This window comes from Leptonotus elevatus, chromosome 14, assembly GCF_054856555.1.
Source record: "Leptonotus elevatus isolate MCC_2025b chromosome 14, RoL_Lele_1.0, whole genome shotgun sequence".
NCBI lineage: Eukaryota > Metazoa > Chordata > Actinopteri > Syngnathiformes > Syngnathidae > Leptonotus > Leptonotus elevatus.
Window position 1 is genome coordinate 7,379,717 of NC_141252.1, and position 18,948 is coordinate 7,398,664.

General features: G+C 38.7%; 1 protein-coding gene and 1 long non-coding RNA gene across 3 annotated transcripts in view; one reads left to right on the forward strand and one right to left on the reverse strand.

Annotated features, from left to right (window-relative positions):
* Positions 1 to 18,948, reverse strand: part of pacrg (PARK2 co-regulated) — a 227,923-nt gene that overhangs the window by 181,352 nt on the left and 27,623 nt on the right. The gene's annotated exons all lie outside the window — the stretch shown is intronic.
* LOC147162783 (uncharacterized) lies at positions 16,418 to 17,620 on the forward strand. The gene is made up of 3 exons (XR_015097171.1): positions 16,418 to 16,470; positions 16,673 to 16,803; positions 17,447 to 17,620. It is a non-coding gene; the product is annotated as an uncharacterized LOC147162783 (long non-coding RNA).

Here is an 18,948-nt window from a genome sequence, read left to right on the forward strand (position 1 = left end):
CACATTCACATTGAGAAAATTGTTTAAGTCCATTTAAGTGTTAGTGTTGAAATTAAGCGGTCCAGCAGTGCTAGTTTGATTAAAAAGTGGGTTTATTGGATCTTCTATATCATAATATATGAACACTGCTCATCCCCAATTTAACATAATGACTACCCTTTTCAAGGAATTAGAGACTTAAAAAAAAAAAAAAAAAAAAAACAGACAGCCGAGAAGTTTGAAGTTGATCCGCTTGTACCGTAAAGTAGCGTTTTTAAATATCACTACGCTAACCGCTGATTTGAAGCCATGCGTCCGGCAATTCTTGCACTTTATGCGCACCAATGCGGCCACTGTTGCTCCATTAATCTCCTCGTTGGGAAATTAATTAAAAGGAGGAAATTATAAATGAAAGTTACTAATGAGACCTCCTTCCACTCGCCCACTCTCTCGCTTTAATAGGGTGTCTCTACCTGTTTAGTCCACTTTTGGGTGATGTGCTTTCAAGGAAATTCCTGATAGCGGGATTAGCGACACACAATGGAAAAAGCACGGCTCATTCAGCGTAACTTGGTAATTGTGTTTTGAAATCCCTTATCTCGCCGGCTAAATTGGTGGTCACGCGCTTATGCACAATTTCCGCATCTCTCTTTTCATCGGTTTTACTAAAGCACCCGTTTGGCGTGCAGCACATGTTCAAAAGTATTGGGACACCTGCATATTGCACCTACAAGAAGTGAAAATATTCGAAAATGATTTACTCTTTTGCTTTGGAGTTTAAAGTGGAAGTCAACTTTAAACATTTATTGACAATAATATGTTATATGTGACCTCACTAGTCTAAACGTGACATTCTGATTAATGTTACATTTGTGGAGTTACGCTGCAAAATCCAGTGGGCGGCCATTTTGCCACTTGCTGTCGACTGAAGATGACATCACAGTTGCTCAGGTCTCAGGTAACAACAAAACACAGCTCAGCTTCAGAAAACAGGTGAGCTCTGATTGGTTGCTGCCTGAGTCCTGAGCAACTGTGATGTCATCTTCAGTCGACAGCAAGTGGCAAAATGGCCGCCCCCTGAGATAGATGAAAACGGCTAGATTTTGCTGCTTAACTCATATTCCACTAACGCAATATTCACCAGAATACCGTATTTAGACTAGTGGGGCTGCATAGAACATATTATTGGTTGGGGGCGGGGGGGGGTGTTCTTGGTTGACTTCCCCTTGAAGTAAAAATAAATAAATAAATACATTTGGTCAGGTCTCAACAATTTTCCACAATCCAAACTCAAAAATACAATGACCTCAAACATACAATTGTTTGCAGCTACTTGCATGCAAAATGAACTTGAGCGATGAGCCACATGCTGCTTCACCATGACTGAAATATGTCTTTTTTGGGGGGGCGACCAGCAGCAGTGTGGAGCTTGAAAATCAATCAGGGCCTTTTCAATTCATTATGTGCTGTTGTGTGTGTGTGAGTGGGGGGGGTAAATATGTCGTTTTCTAATGCATTTGACCTCAACGTGGCTCGGCAGGGTGTCGAGTAAAGCAAAAACTTTCACACACACACAAAAAAAAAAGCACCGGCATAGTCAACAAGGACCAGTTTAGCGCTGTGCTTTATGACGCAGCGTTATAGAGTGTGCGTTTTATAAGGCCTTGAGCTTTATGGAGGTTTAAGGCTCATAGCGAAAAAGCAAACAGGATCACCCCGCAAAGCAATTTTTCCTTGCCGAGATCACTCGTCTAAGATAAACACCCGACGCGTCGCGCTTGTTGTTGTCAAAAGCCCGGATGCAAGCATTAGGCGGAGGCCGACGGATCCAATTGTGTTTGAATGAAGGCCAGCCGACGTCTGTCATTCCTCTCGGCACGTCACTTAACCTGTGTAAACACCGCTCGGAATAAATGAGCATTATCTTGGGACGCGCACAGTTGATGGAAATAAACGGGTGGGGGAGGAGAAAAAAAAGCTTCCACTTTCTGGACAATGAGGCTGGCGGTAATGAGAATTGATGTGTGTGTGCTGCGTGCGTGCGTGCGTGTGTGCTTGTGTGTTTGTTTTCTTGAATGGATTCTTTGTAGGTTTGTGCACCTCTCGAATAAAATAAAAGTCAGTATGTATCTCGACACGTGAAGTGTGATTTTTGGTTTCCGGTTCTGTTTAGCAAGTAGGATTTTCTCTCCTGAGTCCAGACAGGTATTAACTTGCCTGCTATTTTGCTTTTTTTACAGGTGGATGCTTTCTGCTTTAACGCGGTTCCAAGCCAGACTTTTGTGAAAGATGTACTCGGTCATCCAATCACCTAATTCTTGTGTTAAACGGCTTATATGTCAATTTTAGGTTAGTCTAGCAATTCGCATAACTTCTCCGTCCCTTCGTGATATTTAATAATAATATTTGTCAGAAAGTGTTTATTCGCGTCTATAAGGTGATGATTACTAACTTAATAGTGAACCCACAATGTGTTTCGCTGCACTAGCTCACGGTGATTTTCTAAATAAAAAAACTATAACTTTTGCTCAAAATCAAGTATACAATAAATTCTTACCAGGAACTATTTATAATAAATGTAAACTTTAGTCAAATTGGTAACCGTTGGTGGTGATACTTTAGCTAATGCTAAATGCTATCTCGCGTGAGAAGTTCAACAGCGCTAAACAAGTCAATGCATTCACCATTATTCATCATCTGGTCCTGGCAGCTATTGGAAACCGGCTGTTTGCTTTGGGTCTGGTCGTTGGATTAGGCTAGTAGGTCTACATTTCCCATGATTCTTAGACGCAGAAGCAGGAAGTAGTTCTAGTTCCGCTATGACCAAAACACTCCTGCTAGATTTGGATGACAATGAGAAGGCAAAAGTAAATGAGGAAGAAAATAGCAAGAAAGTTTTGACATACACATGGCCCAAACAATTGCACAGTAAATTTTGTAGACTACATTTTACTCTAAAAAGAGTCGATTTGGTCCCACTCTAAACAAGAGTAAAAATGACAGTTTAAGGAGAGTAAAATATTCAAAATTTTGAGAGAATGTCTTTAATCTCCTGTAAGACATAAGCAAACAGGTGGAAGAGTCTCCCAAGCTGAAGGTCGTGAGTTCGTTCCTCATCACTTGTGTAACGTTTTTTTTTTAAATTATTATTATTTTAACTAAACTAAGAAAATGTACTCAAACATTTTTTTTCTAAAATTCAATCAGAATTTCTGAGTGAAAAAAAATACTAGGTTGTTGTCATGGCATAGGCCAATTCTCTCGTAAAATGTATTATTATTATTATTTTGAGTCAAATTTACTCTCTTCAAAGTGTCAATTTTACCCTGTTTAGAGTGGGACCAAATAGACTCTTTTTAGAGTAAAATGTACTCTACAAAATTGACTGTGTGGATTGCTGAGTGGGCTAAAAGAAAAAACGGGACGCCGGGACGGGACCTGCGCAAAAGTGGAACAAAACCGAGGCTGGTGAAATCTACCCGGACTTGGGACACGAGGCTCAAAACCACGATTGAAAAACTGCGACATCTGGTCACCCTACATTAGCTAGCCAGCCCAAGCTCGCTGCTAGCTAGCTGGTGTGTCGGATAAGCGTATAGCGGTCTGTAAACAGCGCGACTATTTGCGTGTAGGTGATGTGAGAGAGTCCAGCCCAGTGAAGCTTTTTGGGAGCGGTTCAATTATCATAAAAATGTGTAAGTGATTCTCAGTTTTGCTATTCAATGAGTTTTGACGAGGCGCAAAATGCTCATTTTGACTCGCAAACATATATGATTCAATGATGGTACATTTTTCACTGTATTTATTTATTTTTATCCAGCAGTCAAGTTGCTTTATGAAAATCATAATCTTAATCATCCATCTACTAGTCAACCACGCAATTTAATGATGGAGGGAGGACAGGTGCGGCGTGACACCTTTCGCCGTCGCCCTCTTCGATGAGGCCCAAAGATGTCAAGTCGGGTCTCCGGGTGGATGGATGGTGATGAGGACAAGATGGACGGGAGGAGACGGAACCTCGATGGCCCGTGGGCCCGCTGACAATCTTACTTTGCGGAGGCGGGTTCGTTTTCATTGCACCTGCCCGTCAAGCAATCAGCCGTACGTAAATGTTGAATTAGCCAGCACGTAGCCGCATGTACACGTGCTGACAGTTAGCTGGGGTCCTGCCGTCTCCGTATCCCGAGCGTAAATCAAAACCTTAAGCAGCCAATATCCTGAGCCAGCCCTCTTATCTCCCGAGCCGTATATTGCCTCTTGCAAGCAACAATTTCCCCGCTTCCCCCGCGTGAAGATGGTCTTTTATTGCATTGTGAAATGCATGAGAAGGGCAGAAGGGAGGACGTGTGGATTTATTTGGAGGAATGTTCTGTTGAGTGAAGCCTTTCTTATTTTATTTATTTTTCCTAAAGCGTCGGGTCAAAGACTATTTGCCGTTTTGCCTTCAAGTCATTTTGTTCAGATGAAAGGATTGCACGTTGAACTATAAATTTAGTCTCTGTAAAGATAGAGGCAAATTTGAACACAATCCATTGGTTGACTTTTGTCCATTTTACTTACTGCCTATAAAATGTATTTTTCATGGCCATTTTTAGGTTTCTGTAACAGATAAATTGGATTTACAAGATTTCTTACGTGAATATTGCTTCAGTTTTAGATAACCCTTGATGACATTGACGCAACGTGACGCGCATCTACATGCTGCGAATAGCGTCTTCCCGCACAAGGAACCAGATTGCGAAATGTTTCCATATGGAAAAACGAGCGGTCATATGGACAACGTACCGCTACGTTCCATTCATTTCCAGCATGAGATGTGCTACGCATGAATGGCCGTGATTCATTTTGTTGGGAGTTTGACAAGTCGGCGTGCAAAATGTGCCATATTTTAGGAGTCCGTTGAGAACGCACTGGCAAACTGCCGTCTTTGCGGAAATAATGAATGTGGGACTATTTTTCCCGCTGAATTAACGACAGTTGCATTTTGTGATGAGAAAGAAAAAAAAGAACAGTTTGTATGATTAATTCCATTTTGCTCTCCCCACGGCAGAGCAGATTGGCAGAGCCCGTTTGGATCCCGGCGGAAGCTCCGTAATCCGCTGCATGATGTTGTTTGAGCTGCCATTAGACAGCAGATTGAAGACATTTGTTGTGGGCAATCCTACAGATTACAGAGGGGCACGATGACAACGACAACAAAAGAAGGAAATCCATTCCAGGAGCAGGAGGACATTTTGTTTTGTTTTGTTTTGTTTTTTTCCACTGGATCCAATTTAGACAAATTAAGCATAACGTTAGGCTGTAGCAAACACACAAATATTGTCAAATTATTTTTTGTCTCTGCAGAGCTGTATATTGTTCGTAAGGCTGGCATCCAATGTATAGCTCGTATAGCATATCATGAAAAGAAAGTGGACAGGGGCTTGGCAGATTATGCAAATGCATACTTTGAATAATGTCTCGAAAATCACATGTTCATGCTCTTGTACAGTATGAGGAAGATTTGTTTGATTTATGTCATGAAAATGTATACATGCGCATGTAGCCTTTTTGCATGTGTGCAACAACAACCGGGTCATTATGTGAGAAAACATAAGAAGTGGGGTCTTGTTAAAGAAGTGATTGAAGTGGATTACATGATGAGACACGAGAATAAAATACGGCTTGGTATTCTTATTATAAGATTGCCTTTTTTTTTGCTTTCTTTTGATAGGTTCCTTGTTTTTATAGCAATAGAACCCAATAATCTGTGGGCTTTGCAAAATCCATCAAAATTCAGTAAAACAGTCAGGAGCGAAGGGGGTTACTTCAGTGAAAATGGCTGGGAGTGAGAGTTAAGATGCTCACTAAAATGAAAAATGAACATTATCCAGTATTACGATGTTCTAAAATCTCACAGGATAATATGAAGTCCAAAAAAAAAATTGGAGTCTCACAGGAAAATTCTGATATCTCACAACATACAGTATGTATAATTTGTCTCATAAGATTTACTGAGATTTCAAGAAATAGGCTGAAGTCTGGTTAACTTTCCTGAAAAGTGCTTCAAACACTCACGAAATATTCTGAAGTCTTGCAAGACTTTCCAAAGTCTCACAGACGAGTAAATCGCAGAAAGTATTCAGAAGTCTCGTAAAATATAATCTGTTCTTGTGGAATATTTCTGAATTCTCTGGAAATATTCTGAAGCATCGTGAGATTTGTTCAAAAATCTCAAGAGATTTGCAGGAACAAAACTTTCTGAAGTTCTGCAAGAGAGAGAACGCGAGAATGTTCAGAAGTCTTGTGAAATTTGTCAGTCTCACAAAATTGAAGTTTCACGAAGTATTCGGAACTCTCTCAAGATTTGCCATAGTCTTGTGAAAGATTCAGAATTCTCACAAAATTTTGTGGAGAAATACCAGATTGGCCCGTTTCTGGCAAAATATTCTGAAATCTCGCAAGATTTGCCCAAGCTTCACCAAATATTCTTAAAGTAGGCAAGATTTGCTGAGATCTCACCAAATTGTCTTGTCTTGCAAAATTTGTAGAAGTAGACCACCAAATATTTTAAATCTGGTCAACTTTGCTTAAAACAAGATTTATCAAAGTCTTACAAACTATTCTAAAGTCTTACAAGACTCATGAGATGTGTCACATTCTTGTGAAACATTCTGAAGTATCAGGAAGTAGCCTATCCTGAAGTCTCACATGATTGGCCAAAGTCTCACGAAATATTGGTAAACTCACAAAATAATCTCAGGCCTGGGAAGATTTGTTTGTAAAGTCTTGTGGGATTTGCAGAACTGTGACCAAAAAAAAGAGTCAGAATTCTCACTAAATATTGGAAAGTCTGACTAAATATTCACCAGTTTTAGGAGATTAGATGGAAGTGTCATAAAATTGTCAAAAAGTCATCTGAGATTTGTCTTAATTTCCCCAAATATTATAAAATCTTATGAGATTTATCTCATGTCATACACCAGTTTCTCATAATTTGCTGGAGATGCACAAAATATTTTGAAGTCTCATGAGATTTTTCAAAGGCTTGCAAGATATTTCTATGTCCCAGGAGTTCTCACGGGATTTATCAAACATTCTCAAATCTCACGAAATTTGCAATACAGAAGTTTGAAGTCTCACAAAGTGTTTTGAAATCTCACAAGATTTGTCAAAGTCTAATGAAATAGTCACAATTCATGAGAATTGCAGAACTGTCACGGAATATTCGAAAATCTCAAGAAATATTCTGAAGTCTCATGAGATTTGTCAAAGTCTCATGAAATATTCCAAACTATTTGGAACGCTCATAAAATATTTAGAAAACTCGCAGATTGTTGAACTCTCATAAAATATTTACTTCACGTGAGATGTTCTCTTCTGAAGTCTTTACTTTTTGATACCAGAGGTGATTCATCCATGTTTTGCAACGACAACAAAAATCATATTTAAAGGTGTTTGACGGCAAACATCACATTTCATCACTTTTAAACGCTTTAAACCTTACTGACAGCTTCAGATCATTTACATTCAACGTCATTTTTCCGTGCTGTTGCCGAAATTTGAATAGATTCTAATTTGCGTGGTGGAATCTTCACGGTGTTTGCGTCGCTGCATCACCACCCTCAGCTCCCCACACCTCGGCTCACCTCGCTAGCACACATCAGTAACAATCTCATTTACCGCCCCATTAATCACAAGAATTTTCGACAGTGTGTGTGTGGGGGTTTGCGTGTGTGTGCGTGTGTGTGTGTGTTAAGAGCAGAGAAGCTAAGCAGGGTGCATATCAGTGACAGTAAACCTTCTTCTTTGTATTATAAAAGCACTCAGGCTGATGACTCAAAGTGAACATGCAAGTCTAACATAAATTATTGGCTTCGCTTATTTCCATTACGTATATGGATGTGACCGATCAGCCAATGGACGTTGTACTCCATTGATTACCTTTATTAAATATGATGGGATCATAAAGGAGGAGAGCGGGGTAATGAATTAAAGAAAGAAATACAGGAACATTTGAAATAGACACTATGGATGGATGGAACGGTCCTTGTTGTTGTATCACCTGATTGCACTTTTAATGTAAATTAATCCAAATTAATAATAAAAATAAAAATAAATACAAACTTTTTCTCAATAATATTTGATGTAGGTTTTGTTTAACTTTTAGTACTGTGGTACCTTGAAATAAGATTTTTTTTTTTGGTTCCATGACCACACAGTCAAATCATCTTTCCTCATTGAAATGAATGGAAATGTCATTAATCCATTCCAGCCTCTCAAAACAGAAACAAAAAACTGAGTAGTTGATATTGTAAAATAGCACTCCTCAATATTGTGTTTCATATAAACAGAGAGTAATAAGGTTATTTAATAGAATGTAATCAAATGAACCATTTAAAGTTGCAGTAATTAGTTGTTTTTCGCATAATAAATCCTGGTTCTACTTTTACATCTCTGACGGACCAATTCACAGGGAATGCAGTGAATGATGGACTACCTCCAAATTCTTCAAACGATCTTGGCTTAACCTTCAGTTTGTAAATCTACACAGCAGACGTGCACTCTTTGTTCATTTCTGTCCATCAAACACGATGTGGTACCAAGGCCAACCCTGACCTCCCCGCAGCCCTATGCTAATTCCGCTAATGGGGCCCCTTTAGCTGACCAATGAGCCATTTTTAAAGCCATTTGTCACACCTGGAACACTACTTCTTCCACTGCAGCGCTTCCTCATTTAAAACACTGTGTCGCCTCCTTGTCTAAAGGAGACTGGCTGAAGGCTATTACTAATCCACAACAAATAAGTGCGCGTTGGAAGCTAGCAGCGACGGGGCATGAGCTCAGAACAAATGGCAACGAATAAAATCTCACAAGCAACTAGGCAGATGGGAACAAAGCACACAAAACAGAAGACGAGGGGGTGTAAATGAACACCAGCCCTCGCAAAAGTGATTAGATAGAATTTCCTATATCAATATAGAATTGACTAAACTATGCTCCCAAAATACTTTAATATAATTTCAAACTCATTTTAATACATTAGCCTGAATGTAAAAACATTCATACTTGGTTAAACGTATTCTATTTGCATGTAGCAAAATGCCACTTCACCATGTTTGCTTTGAATAGGCCAATTTGTAAATAGTGAGCCAAAAAATATGCAGGGAATTATTACTGCACGCAATAAAAATATCAAAAAAGGCAAACATAAATTAGATTTATTTACACTCTTTTTTGTATTATTATAAAGCTTTTTCTTCAATGCCAGAAATTTTGTTTTATTTTTGTAGTGTATTTCCTGAACACCTACAATATTCCACTTTATTTATTTATTATTTATTTATTATTATTTTTATTCTATTTTATGTTGGTGGAGGAATTCTCTGAATATTTGTTGAAAAACTCACCTATTTACTGTTTTGGCGCCATCTTGTGGCATTTTAGCATCAATAAATAATGTTCAAATGAGGGGAGGAGCTTCATTTAGTTAGGCCATAGCCTTGGCTGATATCACTGGCTCTCCGCCCCACAACCAGTGACGCTAGCCACCAGCTAGCTTGTGAGCTAACAGGCTTGTCCACAGCGTCACAACTTTGCTTGGGAATTTAATTAACGACACTAAACTGCTCAGTAATTTGTGGTATCCAGGGAAGATGCATTTTCAGGGTGTAGCTAGCTAGCTAGCTTGCTAGCTAGGTGTAGGTAGGTGTTCAGGAAATACACTACAAAAATAAAACAATTTCTGGCATTGAGCGAAAAGCTTAATAATAATAAAAAAGAGTGTAAATAAATAAAATGTATATTTGCCTTTTTTTGATATTGATATTGTGTGCAGTAATAATTCCTTGCATATTTGTGTAGCTAGCTAGCTAGCTAGTGCGCTGTAATCGTAGAGATGTGCCTAGTAATAAAATGATTGCGCGAAATAACAACTTAGGTGAATGTTGGCGCTCAGATTTTTATGTGGTGGGTGAGAGGCGACTCATTTCGGAGGCCAGAGCGCATCACTGGGCGCTGTTGCCATGCTCAAAAATCAGGAAAACTGAAACGGTTAAAAACTATTCTATGCTTCACAGTTCGGTACTGCATAATTCTCAGTCTTTGCACATGTTTTTCAGCAGTTATCGTCAAACATGTACAATATATTTAGAAACAAATGTATGATTTCACTTTACAGAGTCATTAAAGGTTCGATTATGGAATTTGATGATGCGCCCGGCCTATCTAATGTTTGGCAAATTTTAATAACTCAGGGATGTTTGGCTTTCCGCTGTAATCTTATTTCACCTAGGATTGCATGCAAAGTGTGTGTGTGTGTGTGTTTTTTTTAAGAACCTCTCGAATCATAAGCACAGTTCATTTCAGACGCAAGGACACGCTCCAATGTTTACGTGCATGTTTTTCTCCCTTCCCGTTCCCAGACCTGCAGTTTATCTCCCTTTTTTATCCGTGGAGAAAGTTGTTTTTGTGGGGACCAGAGCCAAAGATTGCAAAATAGCTAAAAACGATCCACTGCCTGATAACACAGCAGACATTGCGAACATCAAACCTGGCTAAGAAAAAAAAAAAAAAAGGAAGTTTACATGACCACACTGGTATAAGGATGGATGGGTGGGTAGGTAGGTAGGTAGGTAGGTAGGTAGGTAGGTAGGTAGGTAGGTAGGTAGGTAGGTAGGTAGGTAGATAGATAGATAGATAGATAGATAGATAGATAGATAGATAGATAGATAGATAGATAGATAGATAGATAGATAGATAGATAGATAGATAGATAGATAGATAGATAGATAGATAGATAGATAGATAGATAGATAGATAGATAGATAGATAGATAGATAGATAGATAGATACTGTAGCTAGCTAGATAGTTAGCTAGCTAGCCAAACATACAGGTATAGCTAGCTACATACATACTGTAGCTAGCTCGATAGCGATCGATAAATAGATAGATAGATAGATAGATAGATAGATAGATAGATAGATAGATAGATAGATAGATAGATAGATAGATAGATAGATAGATAGATAGATAGATAGATAGATAGATAGATAGATAGATAGATAGATAGATAGATAGATAGATAGATAGATAGATAGATAGATAGATAGATAGATAGAGCACAGTAAAGGCAGAAAGAAGCAGTAGGCAAGTACATTAGCAAGGGGCCGCTAATGGAGTCCCCACTGCAGTAATGAGTGCACAGATTTATCTACATTAGCATCCCGTTCCTCCGCAACAGTAGATCAGGAAGCCATGACAGAACTCACAGCCGCAAACATTACTGTTATTTATCACCGCGTCGATACCACCGTCACCACTGCAGGAACTGCGCACACGGACGCATAATGTGACATGTGAGACTGCGGATTTTGTGCTGAGCATCAACACCATGCATCTAGTATGTACGCAATTGTGTATCCATGTTAAATAAACACCTGCACCGTTCAGTAGTTAAACTATTGCTAAGATATTTACCGTACCAACTCACCTTCTCCCAATCCCTCCAGTTTTCTCTCTCTTTTTTTTTATGTTATTAGTGTGACCTTATCACTTCCTTGGAAAGAAAGCGGAAGAAAGCGGCCATGATGAAACGTTCATTTATTCGTGGCTCTGCGCGCACCTGTGCTCACTACAGGCAGTAGCAAAGAGCAATAACCCTAATGAGTCTGCGTGTGTGCGTGCGAGAGGCCATGAAATGAAAGTAATTACAGCGGGGAGCGGCTTTTTGTCTGCTCGCTTCCTCTCATCTCAGCCTTTCCGTGCTCCGACGCTTCTGTGGTGAGGTTTACTTTACGTGAGCACACGCGGGGCTCCGAGCTCTTTCGCTCGCTTGGAGTGAAAGAGGATGGATTTACATCAGGTATGGAGAGAGGGAAGGAAAATACACTCGTCGCCTGTACAGAGGTTGCTAGAATGGGACTTACTCAAGTCACTCTGTCACGTTACTTTTATCAGTGAAGTCATCTGACTACAGTTACCGTGCAAGAACACAATTCATCGTTGGAGATGGCAAGTAACAATGTTTACAAGCAGCTCACAGAAAAACGTATTGTCACTTGCCATCCACTATTTAGTGGTAGTGCTGTTCATTGCCTCTTGGGGGCAGCAGTGAGTAATATTTGACCACACTTACAGGAATCACATATTTTCCAATTATGGTTTTCCTCATGCGTGTACATGGAACAAAACTAATAACTTACAAATAATAAAATAGTTGAACACAAATGTATAAGCAACAACAGTTGTATTATTTATCCTCTGCGTAGAACAACGAAAAGTGGTGCCGTACTGATGAGCTGACAGAGGAGAGAAACAGCTCATAATTATGAGAATACGGCTTAATTAAAAGTATCATTCTGTACAACAATTTTATTTAACTTTACTTGGTAAAGTCAAAATTAATTTTAGATTATATTAAATTTTTTAAAGAACAAATGGGACAAAAGAAGATTTGTTTTCTTAAAGGCCTCATGTTTTGTCAATAAAGTCCTAATATTACTAGGAACATATCAGATTTTTGAGAGATAATAATTATGCATAAAATAAGAATTTTAGAGAAAAAATAGAAAAGTTGCCTTAACAAAAAAAATCATCAACTGGGAAAAAAAACATTGAGGACCCCTTTGGGGGGGGGGGGGGGGGGATGTCATAACTTAACATTATTGTCGTTTCCAGAATAATGTCACCAACATTATGATTATAATTATAAGAGAAAGGTAAAATGTTAAAACATTCAAATTTCACAGGGGAAAAGTAATAAGACAAATGTTGCAATTTTTCTGGAGGGAAAAAAATATTCAAGAAAAAAGTGGGGATAAATGTGCAATATTCGAAAAGTTTTTAAGTTAAACTTTTTTTTAAGAGGAAAAAGCCTTAATCTTACTAACACAGTGTTCCAGACAAAAAAAACATTTAATTAAAAAATATACACCAACACTAATTTTATGCGAGAAAACTAATGTAATGTCATTACATTATTTTTCATTCATTTTGATCCCCCCCCCCCCCACCCCCACCCCCACATCTTATGTCTAGTAAGCAGAAGGTTCAAATTATTGATGGCTTTCAAAATGCTTCATGCAAGGACGTCGGCTTATGACGCCTTATATCACCAATGTCACTAAAACCATTCCGTTAGCAGTGTGCGACACCCCAAGGTTTGCACACGTTGTCCCCACCGTCAAACTTTTCCCTCACTTGCAGGTTTTTCTGCCGGGAGATGAATGGCAATATTTAACGGCGGCTCCGACACGCCGTCAAATGGTCCTTGAGTGTCAGACAATAGGCACAAAAGCTCAGCAGCTAGCGCAAGAGAGAGAGAGAGAGAGAGAGAGAAAGAGAGAACAAGAATAGGAGATAAAAGGCTATGAGATAAGAAGGTTAACAAAGAGGCTGTCACGAGACGGAGGTGCTTTTTCATTGTCTGGAGCATTTAATGAGCAGGAATTAAACAATGACAGCATGTAATAACCTGCGAGCGGCGAGTGCGTCTGCTGAGTTGATACTCGGCTTGCTCCGACGCACACGCGGGATGCTCATTTGCAGCTTTTAATAGACTTGAGGGACTTTAAAAAAGTCGGGTAAACATCACACATTTATCACCGGGAAACGCATAAACAGGATTATTTGTATTTGGCGGGGGGTATCAAACAGTATTGCCACTTACCAGTATACAATGTTCGCTCACTATATCGCGGTAATGCAAATGTATTGAACTAAAAAAATATATATATATAACTGTGATTCTGTCATATACCGCTAGAGGGAGTCTTACTTACTTTGCTTTACTACTTTTTCACAAGGATATCGGAGAGAGATTTGAAAGAAAAGCCCCCCCCAAAAAAAAAAATCATATTTATCATTTATCATTAAACAATTGGTGAATGTAATAATTGCAAAAATTAAAAAAGTAAATAACAGCAGATGGTGAACAATTCTTACCCCCCCCCCCCCCCCCAAAAAAAGTGGCCAAGCGTTTGCTTCACGCTTAATGCCACTCTTAGATGAAATGAACTACAAAACAAAAAATTTAAAAAAAAAATTTAACCAAAGCACATTAATGTTGTCTTGCGAAAGTCTTCGAGCTTAATGCTAGCACATGATGCAAAATTGCTGAGATGGGCTAGCCTATGGACCAAAATCCGCTTAACTAGACAAGATCACTCGCAACCCTAATGACAATAAGTGACAAAAATTGCATGGCTAAATGGATGTTTAATGGGGAAAAAAAACAATTAAATGCTTCCATTTGATATCAAAAGTGCCTTATTAAGAGGTCTGCTTCACAGTGTCACCATTTCACATTCCATTAGATTCTACTTTAGTGGACATTTTGGCTTTGGTCCACTGATGAATGATAATGTTTAAAAATAAAAAAATTATAATTCCTGCATTCATGAATCACTAGTCTGTCTTTTTAGTGGAATAAATTGCACAACAAAAAGAACAGACGGCAGTAAAAGGTTGACTTTGATTCGGCATCACAACAACCACTCCATCAAAGTTAACCCCCAATCACGAGGCGCTTGTCGGCGAAACGTTTCAAAGGTGAATTTGGTCACAAAAAAAAAACTTATTGTGATTTCCAAACGTACTCAACTATATTTATAATTTCATTTTATAACTGTCACGAGAAAGCAAAGTGTGGAGAGTCTGTGTCGCCAAAGTGCACAGGTGTTAGTAGATGGGGCAATCGATCACTGCCAAAAGCTTCTCAAAATGTCAACATTCCCTCCTTTATTCTCACCTGTTTTAAATCTTTGAGGCAATCCCATTCTTCTTCCTTGACAATCACACCATGTTTTTGTGGTTCAATCAAAAATAATACAGTGTATGTGGAGCCTCAAACCCGAGTTATAGTTAACCAAAACTAATGAAATAATACAACTAACAGTGAAAAAATATGTTTTCATTTATTAAGTAAAATAAAAACGGTTGTGGTGGGAAAAAAAAAAGATAATTAACTTAAACTCCATATTAAGTTTATAATAGTAACTCAAATGAACTATAGTTATAGAAGAAATGTCCTTCCTCTTATACTACATCATTATCTTTCCTCTTGGAGTTAATTTTAATTGTATTTATTTTGTTATTAAGAAGGAAGGTCGAATAGTCATGGGGGGGATTTGTCATTCACTTAACTTTATCACGCAATACTTATTGTGACCTTTTATTTTATCTTGCGCTCAAAAATATATACCCCCAAAAAACTAATACTAATACTAAAACTAATACAAACTAAAGTTAATGAAGCATTTTCGGGGGGAAGAACTATAAAAACTAATTAAAACAAACTGAATTGAATAAGCAAAAGTCAAAACTAAATTTAAAAAAATAATTAATAAATAAAGTAATTAAAAATCCCCAATTTTTAATACCGGTCTTTTTTACGCTGTCATCATCTGCGTTTGAAAAAAGGTTTATGACAGAGTAAAGAGTAGAAAGTACAGAAAAATTGAGAAGTTGTACGAAAAATAGATACAGTACTCAAGTTATGTAAAGATATGTGGAAAAAAAATCTACTCAAGTACAGCAACAAAGTATTTGTCCTTGGTTACTTCCCAACCACTCGTACCCAAGCCGCATTAAACGCTCCGGCAGTGTGTGAAATTCCTTGCGATGACATCATGTTACAAACGACTCGCAAACAAACTCGGCTCACCACAGTGCGTTGATGAGTCTCATCCTGCACGTTTGATGCTCGCTGAGCGGTAAAACGGCCTCCCCCCATTGGTCGCCGCACATTCCAGCCGATTCCAATTAGATTCCGGCGGTAAATAATATCGCCACGCCACAGTGCTTTTATGGCGCAGGAGAACAAGTAGGGCGATGGTGAACAAAAGACCACCATTGAGGAAGCGTCTCATCTAGGGAGGGTAATCTTCGCCGGTGAGCATGCTGGGAAAAAGACACAAGGGGATGATGAGCCAGGCCTTGTCGTCCATTGTTGGGCTTGAAAAGTATGATTAGAGCTAAAGAGAAGATGGAAGCCGTGAAGAAAACAGAAAAGCTTCATCTGTTGTTCTCTGCGGGGAGTCCGAAAGCATTTTATGTTCTCCATTTGAGTAGAAAATGACCAGTTGTGAGGCGGTTGGGATTCTTTAAGAGAGCCAGAAGATAGAAATGATTCCAAACATCCATCCAAATAATTTCCATGTAGCGCTTATTTTTATTAAGCTAGCAGTTGAGCTAGAGACTAGCTTCAGTCTGGGCTTGTACACCAAATGTGCGTTTGCATATTATTTAACCACTGAACCCCGAATCCATTCAAATGGGTTACTAATTGTACTTTTGCTGAAAAATATATAGTTAAAAAATAGTTTAAAATAATAATAATAATAATAAAAAGAAAACCATATTGTTATGTTGACCGCTTATAGTTTGTAAATTGTGTCAGTGCACCACCTAGTGGTTAATGTTATTTGCGTGTGTAGAAATAGGAGTAGAAGAAGAAGTCAGAAAGTAAGGAAGTAATTGGTCTGCAGTTCTTTCTTGATCAAGCATCGTCTGTAAGTGATTTATGGAACAACTATGCATGCTAAGCATGCAGCGCTTAGATGTGTGCCGAATTGTAGATGTTTGTCAACTTAAAATGCTAAGCGCTTAGCGCGATTGCTAATTGTTAGCATATGCTAATTATGTTTGTTGTCTTCTGACCATTCATGTGTATGTAGCGCAAATGTTAATTATATTGTATGTTTCTTGTTGCAGTTTCACAATATAAAAAGACAACTTCATTGGACACCTGGACTTCGTGGAGTTTGTCTAGGAATGTTTTGCTGCTTGGATAAGCTAACCCTTCGACTAGCAAGGCCTTGGCACATATGTTGTCTAAAGCCAGGGTGAGCAAAGTCCTTTTTTGCTCATGTCCATTTTTTTCACGTCTAAGTGTCTTTTTTTTGTTTTGTTTTAAAAATATATATATATAAATTAGTGAAAATATCCAGTTCTGAATGTGTGGAAAATTTGAGGTGGGGTGCACCGTGTTACCGCGGCAGGTAGACAGCGGATTGATTGCGAGGGGTGTAGGAATAAAAGAAAGGTGGATTTTGTGTGTTATTATTGTTATATGTTAAAAAAATATTTTAGTTTTATAAAAGAAAAAAGTAGAACTTCAGTTTACTGGTAAAAATAAATTAAAAATCTGCCACTGCCAAAGTGGAGGGGCGTGGCTTCGAGCCCTGCTCACTTCATTAAAAAAAAAGAAAAAAGAAAAAGAAAGAAAGAATGTTAGTGACAAAGTAGGCCTACAAAGACTTACAAATGCAGGGTACGTTGTTGCCATAGAAACAGAACTCCATCATAAACCCTAGACATTCCCCACAAAAAAAAAAGTAAAAAGAAAACCCTCTGTCTTTTACAGAGTCTTACAGTAATATAAAAACTATTACCACAGCAAGTGTAAAAGGGCAAATGTTCAGAATATCATTCAAATCTATGGACTTTAGCATTGATCAAATATGGATGCCATGTGTTGCCTCTCAGCATGAAGTCAAAGGAGGCAACAAAAACATTGTGACTGCGCTGAAATGGGTCAAGCGGAGTGCAGTGGATGTGAGGTCTGAGCCGCCTCAGTGAGGTGATGCTGCGTGTCTGGATACACAGCGCCCCCTAGAGGACAACGACAGCTCGCCATTCACCTTGACACTCAGGTGATGCCACAGCAAAGCAGTTGAGGGTGGGGGGGGGGGGGGGGGTGGATGTTATAATCAGGTTAGATGCAAACAGTATCGTGAAAATTGTGAGTTTGGCGTCACTGTGTGTTTTTGGCCTCAAAAGTTGTGAGGAGTACCAAAATAATGGATTCCATGCCGCTTCTCTTTTTTTTTCTTTTACTTTGTTATTAAATCTGACTGATTGTGTTTGCTGTTAGCCCTCGATAATCTTGTCATCTGTGTTCTGCTTTAATCTATTCCACTGCATTTCAATCCGACCCATGATGATTATGTTTTTTTTTTCCATATTGAATGTGCGGTGACCAATCAGTTTGGTTGAGTTTATTTGGTGAAATGTCAATGTTTATTACTGACTTTATTTCATGTTTGATTACTTTTTTGGCGTGAGAAGAGGGATACCACCCGGACTGGTCGCTGACTGCTAACTAACTCCTCATGTACTTCAAATGATATGTCAACGGTTTTTGTGTATTTGTTTTTATCATTAGTAGTAGTAGTAATTAAAAAGCCATTTCGCTGTCCCTTCTGCTGTGCTCACCTTGGCCACACGGGGGCAGTGTAAAACAGATTTACTGTTTATGGAATTTTATATGTGTAGAGGATAAGAAGTGCTGTTATATCGTCTTGAGTGTTGCTTCACATTTTTGAGTTCAAGTATATGTTGCTTAATGTGTTATGTGTTTTAATAAGCGGTATTGAGAAACAATGGATATATTCAGTGTATTCAATCATTATCTTTCCCATTATGTGCTAGCATTAGCATTAAGATAGCATACTAATGGCTATGTAATTCTCCTTGTTTTATGTTTAGTTCATGTCCCTGCCACAATTTTCTTCTCTAGTATTTTTTTCTTTGGTTCATCTTGTTGACTTGACTCGCTGCGAACCACTGAACTTTTCAAATATATATATTTTATTTATTTTTTGCTGCCAGTGTACTAATCTGGGTATTAGTTGTGCAAGTAGGACTACACGGCGCAAGATAAGAGAGAGCACAATGGGTGGCGACAGGAGATGTGTGACAATTCTGTCAAAAAGTCCAGATGGGAATCCATCGTGTTTACCCTGGCAGCACAGGACTGAGGCTCTCCCGTGCACAGAGGTCGCCGTATCGGGCCAGCTGAGTGGCTCATTGATTATCTGTCAGACGTGTGAGAAGTGAAGGCCCATTAAGTCCGGAGCGTCACAAGATATGCCGTTTGATGACATGCATCCCGATGAACATTTGCAATGAGTTTGCCAAATCATTCCAAAAATGATTTCTGCAGTCCGCCTTGAGCCCATTGATGAATGAGTCGCAGCTGCACAAAA